The sequence below is a fragment of the Bufo bufo genome, chromosome 1 (genome assembly GCF_905171765.1).
Source record: "Bufo bufo chromosome 1, aBufBuf1.1, whole genome shotgun sequence".
Taxonomy (NCBI): domain Eukaryota; kingdom Metazoa; phylum Chordata; class Amphibia; order Anura; family Bufonidae; genus Bufo; species Bufo bufo.
In genome coordinates this window covers 728,149,821-728,163,261 of record NC_053389.1, presented here as the reverse complement: position 1 = coordinate 728,163,261, position 13,441 = coordinate 728,149,821, and positions in this window count along the sequence as shown.

The following is a 13,441-nucleotide window of genomic DNA, read 5'->3' as shown; positions in this document are numbered from 1 at the left end:
TAACGCTGATAACGGCGTCATCGCCACTGGCCATGTTGGTGAAGTACTCGAAACAGCGCAACAGGGCACACAGGTCTCGCATGGAGGCCCAGTCATTGGTGGTGAAGTGGTGCTGTACTGCAGTGCGACTGACCCGTGCGTGCTGCAGCTGAAACTCCACTATGGCCTGCTGCTGCTCGCACAGTCTGTCCAGCATGTGCAAGGTGAAGTTCCACCTGGTGGGCATGTCGCATATGAGGCGGTGGGCGGGAAGGCCGATGTTACGCTGCAGCGCAGACAGGCGAGCAGCAGCAGGTGAGAACACCAAAAGCGCGCACAGACGGCCCGCACTTTATGCAGCAGCTCAGACATGTCGGGGTAGTTGTGAATGAATTTCTGCACCACCAAATTCAGCACATGCGCCAGGCAAGGGATGTGTGTCAAACCGGCTAGTCCCAGAGCTGCAACGAGATTTTGCCCATTATCGCACACCACCAGGCCGGTCTTGAGGCCCACTGGCAGCAACCACTCGTCGGTCTGTTGTTCTATACCCCGCCACAACTCCTGCGCGGTGTGGGGCCTGTCCCCCAAGCACATTAGTTTCAGAACGGCCTGCTGACGATTACCCCTGGCTGTGCTGAAGTTGGTGGTGAAGGTCTGTCGCTGACCGGATGAGGAGGTGGTAGAAGAGGAGGAGGAAGCCGAGTAGGAAGAGGAGGCAACAGGAGGCAAAGAATGATGCCCTGCGATCCTTGGCGGCGGAAGGACGTGCGCCGACGTGCGCCAAACAGCTCTCCGCCTGGGGCCCAGCCGCCACTACATTTAGCCAGTGTGCAGTTAGGGAGATATAGCGTCCCTGGCCGTGCTTACTGGTCCACGTATCTGTGGTTAGGTGGACCTTGCCACAGATGGCGTTGCGCACGGCTGGGAACGACGTACTGTGGGACAGCAAGCGACATGAGCTGTTTGAAGCTGTCCGTCTCCACCAGCCTGAATGACAGCATTTCAAAGGCCAGTAGTTTAGAAATGCTGGCATTCAGGGCCAGGGATCGAGGGTGGCTAGGTGGGAATTTACGCTTTCTCTCAAAGGTTTGTGAGATGGAGAGCTGAACGCTTCCGTGTGACATGGTGGAGATGCTTGGTGACGGAGGTGGTGTTGTTGGTGGCACATCCTCTGTTTGCTGGGCGGCAGGTGCCAACGTTCCTCCAGAGGCGGAGGAAGAGGCCGAGGCAGCAGCAGAAGAGGGAGCAGGAGGGGCCTGAGCCCTTTCTTGGTTTTGAAGGTGCCCACTCCACTGCAGCACGTGCCTCGCATGTAGATGCCTGGTCATGCAGGTTGTGCTAAGGTTCAGAACGTTAATGCCTCGCTTCAGGCTCTGATGGCACAGCGTGCAAACCACTCGGGTCTTGTCGTCAGCACATTGTGTGAATGTCACGACCATGGTCATGGTCGTGACTCCTGGACCCGCAGGCAGTTGCCTGCGGTTTTGGTATTCTTGTCAATCACATGGTGAGGGCTGCTAGTATCTTGCCTCACGTGTGATTGCCGCTGGCAACATGATTTTATTCCCAGCATAGCAGCCTGAGCTGTTGCTAGGCAGCTTGCTGTAAAGTGCATGCGGTTGCTCCTGGCAACCTGTCTATGTAGGTGTGCCTTTTGTCTGTGTGGTTTTTGGGTGTTTTTCCCTTTAAGTGCTTTCTGTTCCTTGCCTGGTGTAGGAAGGGTTAACTCCTTTCTTTGTGAGTGTACACTGGGTGTGTCTGTGTGTGGGTGTGGCTACTTGGGCTATTTAGCCTCTGCTGGATCCCTGTAGCTGAGGGGTACTCCAGCCATGCTGTTTGCTGAAGTCATCCTCCTGGTATTATTCCACCTGTCCCCTTGTGGTCATAAGTATGTCTAGGCATAGATGTTCTGATGTTATGCTATGTCTTGTGGTGTCTTTATGTTTATTGCAGCTTATTGTCCTGGCTTCCTGTGTGATGTGTGGTGTGTGCTGTGTCCGTTTATGTTGTTGTGGACTGCAGCACTTATGCATGGGTTCCAGGCTGTGTGTCTGTGGCAGGTAGCTGTGGTAGTAGTTTGACTACCTGCCATTGCCATAGGCTGTTTATGTTTCCCCTTTCTTGCAGCTTGGCCAGTGAGACTCCTGTTCATCTAGGAGGAACAGGTTGTCTTACCCAGCTCCTAGTTCAGGGATCCCTTGAGGGTTAGTAGGGACCCGAGGTTCCTGAGGCTGAGCCTTCCTACCATCAGGGTTGGCTCATACAGCTAGGAGTCAGGGTCAGATTTAGGGATGTGTTAGGAGGTGACCTGCTCCCTATTCTGTTGTCCTGGCCGAGCAGCTCCCATGCGTTTAACATCACACGGACTAGAGTTACCCCCACTCTGATCCGTGACAGTGAAGTAGTGCCATGCCAGGGAACTCCTTGAAGCTGCCTTTGGTGTGCTCGGTCCCTGGTGACAGTGGCCAGTAGCAGGCGAACTGTTTTGGCGATGGCTGCTCTGCTTTTGCACCCTGCTCCCGCTTTTGCTACGCTGTTGGCTCGGTCTCGCCACTGCCTCTTCCTCCGAACTCTGAAAGTCAGTAGCACGACCTTCATTCCATGTGGGGTCTAAGACCTCATCGTCCCCTCCATCGTCTTCCACCCAGTCTTCCTCTCTGACCTCCTTTTCGATCTGCACACTGCAGAAAGATGCAGCAGTTGGCACCTGTGTTTCGTCATCATCAGAGACGTGCTGAGGTGGTATTCCCATGTCCTCATCAGGAAACATAAGTGGCTGTGCGTCAGTGCATTCTATGTCTTCCACCCCTGGGGAAGGGCTAGGTGGAGCTAGGTGGATGCCCTTGGGAAACCCTGCCAGCAGAGTCTTCAAACAGCATAAGAGACTGCTGCATGACTTGAGGCTCAGACAGGTTCCCCGATATGCACGGGGGTGATGTGACAGACTGATGGGCATTGGTTTCAGGCGCCACCTGTGCGATTTCTGCAGAAGACTGGGTGGGAGATAATGTGAACGTGCTAGATCCACTGTCGGCCACCCAATTGACTAGCGTCTGTACTTGCTCAGGCCTTATCATCCTTAGAACGGCATTAGGCCCGACCAAATATCGCTTTAGATTCTGGCGGCTACTGGGACCTGAGGTTCTAGGTTCAGTAGGACGTGTAGCTGTGGCAGAATGGCCACGTCCTCTCCCTGCACCAGAGGCTCCACCAACACCACCACCACGACCATGATTGCGTCCCTTATTAGATGTTTGCCTCATAGTTAGCGTTCACAAAGCAAAGTAAAAAGTGGTTAAGTATGTTAAAAATAATTAAACGCCAATATAAACCCTGATGTAGGGTATTGCATTATTTTTTCTTTAACTCTATATGACAGCGGTATTTGTGGCCTAAATGTGACACTCATTTATGCACGTCTTATCCCAGATGTGCAGTATATCAGAGGCTTTTTTCACCCCAGTAACCAAAAAGCTGTATTTCTGGCCTAAATGTGACAGTCACTTATGCACGTCTAATCCTAGATGTGCAGTATATCAGAGGCTTTTTTCACCCCAGTAACCAAAAAGCCGTATTTCTGGCCTAAATGTGACAATCACTTATGCACGTGTAATCACAGATGTGCAGTATATCAGAGGGTTTTTTCACCCCAGTAAGAAAAAAGCTGTATTTCTGGCCTTAATGTGACAATCACTTATGCACGTGTAATCACAGATGTGCTGTATATCAGAGGGCTTTTTCACCCTAACCAAAAAGCTATATTTCTGTCCTAAATGTGACAGTGACTTATGCACGTGTAATCACAGATGTGCAGTATGTAGCCAAAAAGCTGTATTTCTGTCCTAAATGTGACAGTGACTTATGCACGTGTAATCACAGATGTGCAGTATATTAGAGGCTTTTTTCACCCCAGTAACCAAAAAGCTGTATTTCTGTCCTAAATGTGACAGTGACTTATGCACGTGTAATCACAGATGTGCAGTATGTAGCCAAAAAGCTGTATTTCTGTCCTAAATGTGACAGTGACTTATGCACGTGTAATCACAGATGTGCAGTATATTACAGGCTTTTTTCACCCTAACCAAAAATCTGTATTTCTGTCCTAAATGTGACAGTCACTTATCCTTGTCTAATCCCAGATGTGCAGTATATTAGAGGGTTTTTTCACCCCAGTGTGCCAAAGCTGTATTTTTGGACTTGCAGATAGCCTATGCTGGTGCACTATCGTTGCATAAAATGGCTGCCGATCAGGTATTGATATTAATGAAATGAAGAAAAAAAAGTTCGTTTTCAGCAGTAGTTGGCTCAGGGCAGGCTTAAAAAAATTGTGCACTGCACCCACAAAACACTTTTTCTGTAGATCGCTGAGTACATAAACCAGTTCTTGATAAGATTTCTCCCTGATCTCTCCCTCACAGCAGCTGCAGCCTCTCCCTACACTAATCCGAGCAGAGTGACGGGCGGCGCTAAGTGACTCCATGGCTGTGATGGCCTTTTGGGGCAAGTAGTATGACGCTTGTTGATTGGCTTTGCAGCCTTTCAAAAAGCACCATAACAATCGCCGAACACCGAACCCAAACTTTTACGTAAATGCTCGGGTTCGGGTCCGGGTGCCGAAAAACCTAAAGTTCGGTACGAACCTGAACTTTACAGTTTGGGTTCGCTCAACTCTAGTGGTGGTGTCTTTGGGGGTGCACACAGCAGAGAGTGAGGAGGGTGCTGATACAGAGGATGAAGATGGTGCAGAAGCAGAAGGCTGAATGAGCTACTCAACCAACTCTGGTGCGTCCTTTGACGTAATCGCACACACCGTCTCCAATTTCCCACTTAGGCTCCGGCTTGGTGCACCTGCCGACCCCTACCACCCCTGCGGAATGGCCTGCCTCTTCCTCTGCCTGTCATTTTCAAAATGACCCTGTGACAAAGTCCCTATAGAAAAGCAGCATTTGTGGAAGCTGGTGTATCGCAGGCCTCAATCAATATTTGGTGGAAGCCGGTATATCAATACACTGTATCAGTATTTTGTGGAAACAGGTATATAGAACCCAATAATGAGTATTTGCTGGAAGCTGGTATACAGTCAGGTCCATAAATATTGGGACACGGACACAATTGTAACATTTTTGGCTCTATACACCACCACAATGGATTTGAAATGAAACAAACGAGATGTTCTTTAACTGCAGACTGTCAGCTTTCATTTGAGGGTATTTACATCCAAATCAGGTGAGCGGTGTAGGAATTACAACAGTTTGAATATGTGCCTCCCACTTGTTAAGGGACCAAAAGTAATGGGACAATTGGCTTCTCGGCTGTTCTATGGCCAGGTGTGTGTTATTCCCTCATTATCCCAATTACCATGAGCAGATAAAAGGTCCAGAGTTCATTTCAAGTCTGCTATTTGCATTTGGAATCTGTTGCTGTCAACTCTCAAGATGAGATCCAAAGAGCTGTCACTATCAGTGAAGCAAGCCATCATTAGGCTGAAAAAACACAACAAACCCATCAGAGAGATAGCAAAAACATCAGGCCTGGCCAAAACAACTGTTTGGAACATTCTTGAAAAGAAGGAACGCCCCGGTGAGCTTAGCAACACCAAAAGACCCGGAAGACCACGGAAAACAACTGTGGTGGATGAGCAAAGAATTCTTTCCCTGGTGAAGAAAACCCCCTTCACAACAGTTGGCCAGATCAAGAACACTCTCCAGGAGGTAGGTGTATGTGTGTCAAAGTCAACAATCAAGAGAAGACTTCACCAGAGTGAATACAGAGGGTTCACCAGAAGATGGAAACCATTGGTGAGCCTCAAAAACAGGAAAGCCAGATTAGAGTTTGCCAAACGACATCTAAAAAAGCCTTCACAGTTCTGGAACAACATCCTATGGACAGATGAGACCAAGATCAACTTGTACCAGAGTGATGGGAAGAGAAGAATATGGAGAAGGAAAGGAACTGCTCATGATCCTAAGCATACCACCTCATCAGTGAAGCATGGTGGTGGTAGTGTCATGGTGTGGGCATGTATGGGTGCCAATGGAACTGCTTCTCTTGTATTTATTGATGATGTGACTGCTGACAAAAGCAGCAGGATGAATTCTGAGGTGTTTCGGGCAATATTATCTGCTCATATTCAGCCAAATGCTTCAGAACTCATTGGACGGCGCTTCACAGTGCAGAAGGACAATGACCCAAAGCATACTGCAAAAGCAACCAAAGAGTTTTTTAAGGAAAAGAAGTGGAATGTTATGCAATGGCCAAGTCAATCACCAGACCTGAATCCGATTGAGCATGCATTTCACTTGCTGAAGACAAAACTGAAGGGAAAATGCCCCAAGAACAAGCAGGAACTGAAGACAGTTGCAGTAGAGGCCTGGCAGAGCATCACCAGGGATGAAACCCAGCGTCTGGTGATGTCTATGTGTTCCAGACTTCAGGCTGTAATTGACTGCAAAGGATTTGCAACCAAGTTTTAAAAAGTGAAAGTTTGATTTATGATTATTATTCTGTCCCATTACTTTTGGTCCCTTAACAAGTGGGAGGCACATCTGCAAACTGTTGTAATTCCTGCACCGTTCACCTGATTTGGATGTAAATTCCCTCAAATTAAAGCTGACAGTCTGCAGTTAAAGCACATCTTGTTTGTTTCATTTCAAATCCATTGTGGTGGTGTATAGAGCCCAAAATGTTAGAATTGTGTCCATGTCCCAATATTTATGGACCTGACTGTATCAAACCCCTTAATCAATATTTGGTGGAAACCGGTGTATCACACCCCTCAATCAGTATTTTTTGGAAGCAGGTATATTGCACCCCTTAATCATTTTTTTTTTGGGGCAACAGTTATATCACACCATTTGCAATTAGTTATTCCAATAGCGTTTGTCCCTCTATCTAGCTGTGGTATCTCATCAGAACCGCACACAACTGCTGCACAATACAAATGCACTATAATTTACTTTCTATGTTAGAAGGTATATTATATGTATATCACACCCCTCAATCAGTTTTTTTTGTGGGGCAACAGGTATATCACACCAGTTGCAATTACTTATTCCAATAGCGTTTGTCCCTCTATCTAGCTGCGGTATCTCAGCAGAACCGCACACAACTGCTGCACAATACAAATGCACTATAATATACTTTCTATGTTAGTAGGTATCTTATAGGTATATCACACCCCTCAATCAGTTTTTTTGGGGGGGCAACAGGTATATCACACCAGTTGCAATTAGTTATTCCAATAGTGTTTATCTCTGTAGCTGCAGTATCGCAGCAGAACTGATCACAACTGCAGCACAATACAAATGCATTATAATATACTTTCTATGTTAGAAAGTATAAGTATATCACACCCCTCTGTATGTCACACCTAGCGATAGCACACATATACCAGTCCTTTAAAGGACTTTTGTGGCCCTATTAGCTGAATGTAAACTGAATGTAAAACTGAATGTAAAATGGCTGCCAGATCGGGTTTATTTATAGGGTAGGGGGTGTGTCCATGTGCTGAAACATCTCAATTGGCTGTCCTGTCCCACCTGATGGATGTGTCATGGGTCAAAGTTCTTCACAATGCTAAGAATATGGCGCCGGCAGACTTCGCCATATGTTCGTCTGTTCGGCGAACCGCGAACGAGCAAAGTTCGCCTCGAAATGACCGCCGGGCGAACCATAAGGCTATCTCTACTCCTAGGTGAGCCACCTCTGTAGTCCACCTGGCCTGGAGGAGCAGGAGATGGACCACATACTCCCTCATTACTCCCTCATTACTCATTTACTACATTCTCATTACTGACTCTAACCAGCACTGCCCGCCCATGACAGGAAGTGAGACCAGTCCACTTCTACCAAGAGGGAAGGAATGGCATGGTAAGTCCCATTCCTGTTGCCAAACACTGCCAACCATACCCCATCTGCTGGTAAACAAAAATATTATAAGGCATTACATCACAGAGAAATTGTAGTTACAAAAGTAGTAGTCCCAGGTCTGGGGTACTACAATTGTACTTGATGACTATGTTGACGGTACTGTTGTTGTTTATCTATTAGCCCAGTAATGAGTTTGATGTTGTTAACAATGTCCAATTTAGGGCTCATGCACACGACAGTATGGCTTTTTCAGTGTTTTGCGGTCCGTTTTTTATGGATCCGTTGTTCCGTTTTTAGTTTCTGTTGTGTTTCCGTTTCCTTTCCGTTTTTCCGTTCCGTTTTTCCGTATGTCATATACGGTATACAGTAATTACATAGAAAAAATTGGGCTGGGCATAACATTTTAAATAGATAGTTCAGCAAAAACGGAACGGATACGGAAGACATACGGATGCATTTCCATATGTGTTCCTTTTTTTTTGCGGACCCATTGACTTGAATGGAGCCAAGCACCGTGATTTGCGGACAAGAATGACAAGAATAGAACATGTTCTATCTTTTCACGGTACGGAAATACGGAAATACTGAAACGGAATGCACACGGAGACACTTCAGCTTTTTTTGCTGAACCATTGAAATGAATGGTTCAGTATACAGGTAGTGCAGAATTATTAGGCAAGTTGTATTTTTGAGGATTAATTTTATTATTGAACAACAACCATGTTCTCAATGAACCCAAAAAACTCATTAATATCAAAGCTGAATATTTTTGGAAGTAGTTTTTAGTTTGTTTTTAGTTTTAGCTATTTTAGGGGGATATCTGTGTGTGCAGGTGACTATTACTGTGCATAATTATTAGGCAACTTAACAAAAAACAAATATATACCCATTTCAATTATTTATTTTTACCAGTGAAACCAATATAACATCTCAACATTCACAAATATACATTTCTGACATTCAAAAACAAAACAAAAACAAATCCGTGACCAATATAGCCACCTTTCTTTGCAAGGACACTCAAAAGCCTGCCATCCATGGATTCTGTCAGTGTTTTGATCTGTTCACCATCAACATTGCGTGCAGCAGGACCACAGGTTCTCAATGGGGTTCAGATCAGGTGAACAAGGAGGCCATGTCATTAGATTTTCTTCTTTTATACTCTTTCTTGCCAGCCACGCTGTGGAGCACTTGGACGCGTGTGATGGAGCATTGTCCTGCATGAAAATCATGTTTTTCTTGAAGGATGCAGACTTCTTCCTGTACCACTGCTTGAAGAAGGTGTCTTCCAGAAACTGGCAGTAGGACTGGGAGTTGAGCTTGACTCCATCCTCAACCCGAAAAGGCCCCACAAGCTCATCTTTGATGATACCAGCCCAAACCAGTACTCCACCTCCACCTTGCTGGCGTCTGAGTCGGACTGGAGCTCTCTGCCCTTTACCAATCCAGCCACGGGCCCATCCATCTGGCCCATCAAGACTCACTCTCATTTCATCAGTCCATAAAACCTTAGAAAAATCAGTCTTGAGATATTTCTTGGCCCAGTCTTGACGTTTCAGCTTGTGTGTCTTGTTCAGTGGTGGTCGTCTTTCAGCCTTTCTTACCTTGGCCATGTCTCTGAGTATTGCACACCTTGTGCTTTTGGGCACTCCAGTGATGTTGCAGCTCTGAAATATGGCCAAACTGGTGGCAAGTGGCATCTTGGCAGCTGCACGCTTGACTTTTCTCAGTTCATGGGCAGTTATTTTGCGCCTTGGTTTTTCCACACGCTTCTTGCGACCCTGTTGACTATTTTGAATGAAACGCTTGATTGTTCGATGATCACGCTTCAGAAGCTTTGCAATTTTAAGAGTGCTGCATCCCTCTGCAAGATATCTCACTATTTTTGACTTTTCTGAGCCTGTCAAGTCCTTCTATTGACCCATTTTGCCAAAGGAAAGGAAGTTGCCTAATAATTATGCACACCTAATATAGGGTGTTGATGTCATTAGACCACACCCCTTCTCATTATAGAGATGCACATCACCTAATATGCTTAATTGGTAGTAGGCTTTCGAGCCTATACAGCTTGGAGTAAGACAACATGCATAAAGAGGATGATGTGGTCAAAATACTCATTTGCCTAATAATTCTGCACGCAGTGTATGTACCGCATACTGAACTCAAAAAACGGCCAGCATACTGAACGCAAAATACTGTCGTGTGTATGAGCCCTTAGTCTTTTTGTTGCAGATAGAGATAATAGCCGGTGTGTCAGTGAAAAAGTAGGGCAGCACCCAGTCCTACATGTCCGAGATCTGCATCCTGAACAAAGTACATCCTTTTCTGCCCAGTATTGACAATCAATGACAACCTACACGTATGCTTAATTTTGTTCATAACAGTTGAGAACCTGCACACTTTGGTTAGGTTTAAGGGCCCTAGAGCTGGGTTATCTCAAATCCTATGTATATAGTTGGTGCCTATTGCATCAATCTTCTTTTGTAGGTAGTCCTGACTGTGTCAGAGACACTACAGTTAAAGTATGGGAGTGTGTAATGCCCTGGAGCACGGGTAGTTTGGAGTCTGGGTATCTGTGGACATTTGCCCCTTTTGCTACTATGCAAAGCCATCAAGTCACTACGTTAGTGCACTTTGGAGGGTTAACTTGCACTATAGTTTATGCTGTTTATGCTTTATATAGTTTTTATAGTTTTATATTGTTGAACTGCCTTTTATATGTTTATTGTAATATACCCTGTTAATTTGCACTGTTATTCACTAGTGCTAGTGCATAGCCCGAGCCGATTGACTATAATGGGACCCTACTGGATGTATTTCTGGAGCGTGATAATATTACAGGCTATAGCTACTAGAGAGGGGTCGTTGATCCAGGGAGTTATTCTGATTGCCTGATTGGAGTCGGGAAGGAATTTTTTATTCCCCTAAAGTGGGGAAAATTGGCTTCTACCTCACAGGGTTTTTTTTTTTTGCCTTCCTCTGGATCAACTTGCAGGATAACAGGCCGAACTGGATGGACAAATGTCTTTTTTCGGCCTTACGTACTATGTTACTATGTTACTATGTTACTGGGATCCAGCCTGTTTCCAAAATTAGTGCTGGTATTTTGTTGGACAAAAAAAACACTGCTAGGCCTAATGCCTTAAACAAGTCGGATCCCTGCTGGGTCGTACTGGGGTTCTGGCTGTGCTCCGGCCCTTTCCGGCTATGCTGGATAAGATGAACTCCTGCAGTTTGTTCCTGTCCCAGAAGATTTTTGAGCTAAAGGGAACCTAGCTTAATTAGGGTCCATTTACCACCCAGTCCCCTTGTCCTGGAACCATAGCCAGTCATTTATCCCTATTTCAGATCACCTACAGTAGGACAGCTCTTTTTCTTCTCTTTAGATAAGTACTGTCTTTTGTAGATATAATTATCTGAGCTGACTTGGCCATCGTCGAAAACTCCTTATTACATTCAGAGACAAAAATGTAAACTTTGTGATAAGAGACATTTCAGTGTTGAAAAGACATATAACTCTACTTATCTACATTCCAAATACAAGAGCGCCGAGCTTTCAATTTCACGCCGAGATCCAGTACTGCTGATAACACCCGCCATGGCTTCTCATATTGTCCTTTCCGTGTACTAAACTCTGCTCACTGTAAATAAGGCTTCAAAAGAGCGATGCATGTGTGAAATGTTTTCTTTATTGCTATAGAAAAAAAAAGATGGGAGAACGTAATTACAAACTTTCAGTGTTCTACGCGGTCTGAAAATTGATTAGACATTTGGAAAATTAATTTTGTATTGACCGTGTTCTTGCAAAATGTGTTATCATTAAATAACCAAAATCAATATAAATCTTAATTACAAAAAAAAAGGTGAAGCATCTTTGCCTCATGTATAATGCCGTGTGACGTGTTGGGCAATATATTTTATACCTTGTAGTTTATTGCTGCTGATGATAAGCTGAAATACTGATTGGGGCTGCTTTACATTGTGGATTTCGAGAAAGAAGAAACATCTTTTGAAGCTCTTGTAAAACCTGTAACAGGGCCTTCTTCATTCAATGTACTGGTCTCTGACATTTTGGGTCCTCTCAGGTTCCAGAACTGAGGTACGACCATAAGCTTTGCACCCAAATCGTTACAACCAAGAGGATGTCCAAACAGAGGCATAATTAAGATTTCTTTCAGGATTATTTCCAAGCTATCATCATGGGGAAACTCACACATCCCCAGACTTCTCACTGACATCAAAAGGTCATTAAAGGACATCTGCAGTACGCCAGTCCTGCAGAGTGAGCGAATGTGAGGTCACGGGGGTCAGTTAACAGACCGAGGGTTGCTCTTTGTACTCACAATTTGTAGAAGACACTGGGCAGGCGTACACTAGTGATGGAGAGGCTGGCATATAGATCCTCTGGGGCACCTTCTAAATATATAGGGACCAGGTCGGTGGTAGGTGAGGTGCCCTGGGTGTTGGAAGTTTAGCGTGCCTGTGGCAAGATCCCTTACAGTTCGTGATGCCAGTGCCGGTAACGGTGGCACACCGATTTGTTGGAGGAATAATTGAGGTACACACGATTGTAGTGAACTAGAATTCCTCTTTAATGAACAGTTCAACTATATACAAGTTTCAGACAGTTCCATATGAAGTAGCTTTGGTAACAGGCAGGATTTACATAAATGGCAGGTATAATCCTGGCAAGATAACTCAGAGGGAATAAACTTACAGATCAGGCTGTACTTTCTGCAGAATCCTGTCTGACTTTCTCCAATGCCCGAATGCCTGATAGCTGGCTTTATCCTTGGTTAGGGAAATCTTCCTCTGGTATAAATCCTCTTGCTGTAAATAAACTTCTGCCTTTCAGCTTTCTACTTGGCTGGATACAATTAGCACTGCTCTGTACTTTGCTTGATGCAGGATAACTTCAGGAGGAAACTTCTTCTCCTGGACTAACTTCTGAGCTTTGCTTACTCAGGACTTCAGGCAGGCTAGACTGAGCTACTTAGCCTCCTGGACTAGACTGAACTAACCCTTTCCTGTCTGGGCCTAACTATATATACTAGGGGTTCCCTAGCTCCCTCTACAGCTTAGGAGGAGGAACTACACCCCTAACAGGCTTGGTACACAGGAGATAATATGAGAATACACATTACAATGCAATATAAAATACCATGACCATGTTCCACAGGAGGTGGAGAACAACATGACCCAATTGACCCTTGAGTAGTGCCCACCATTACGTAGTGGGACACTACATACCCTGCTGCTTTGAGGTTGCCCGTCCTCGGCGCAACACAGGGGGCCCGCCCAGCTGGAATCTGTGACCTGAAAGACAAAAATGCAAAGCAGGCATATACAACAACCACTACATTTGCAAGGAAATTATCAGGCAGCTCCGCTGGTAAAGGAACAAGTGCGGTGAAAAGGGGCGTCGTTCTCTTCATAAATTTGTACATGGAACGGGGACGCTGACCTGGTACAGCGTATCAGGAGTAACCAGGATAGTCCATAATGATAAGAATGCCATAGTAACAAAAGTTCCTGGAGGCTCAAAAGAAAAACATGAGTCCGTAGCCGGGTCTTGTAGACAGTTAAACAG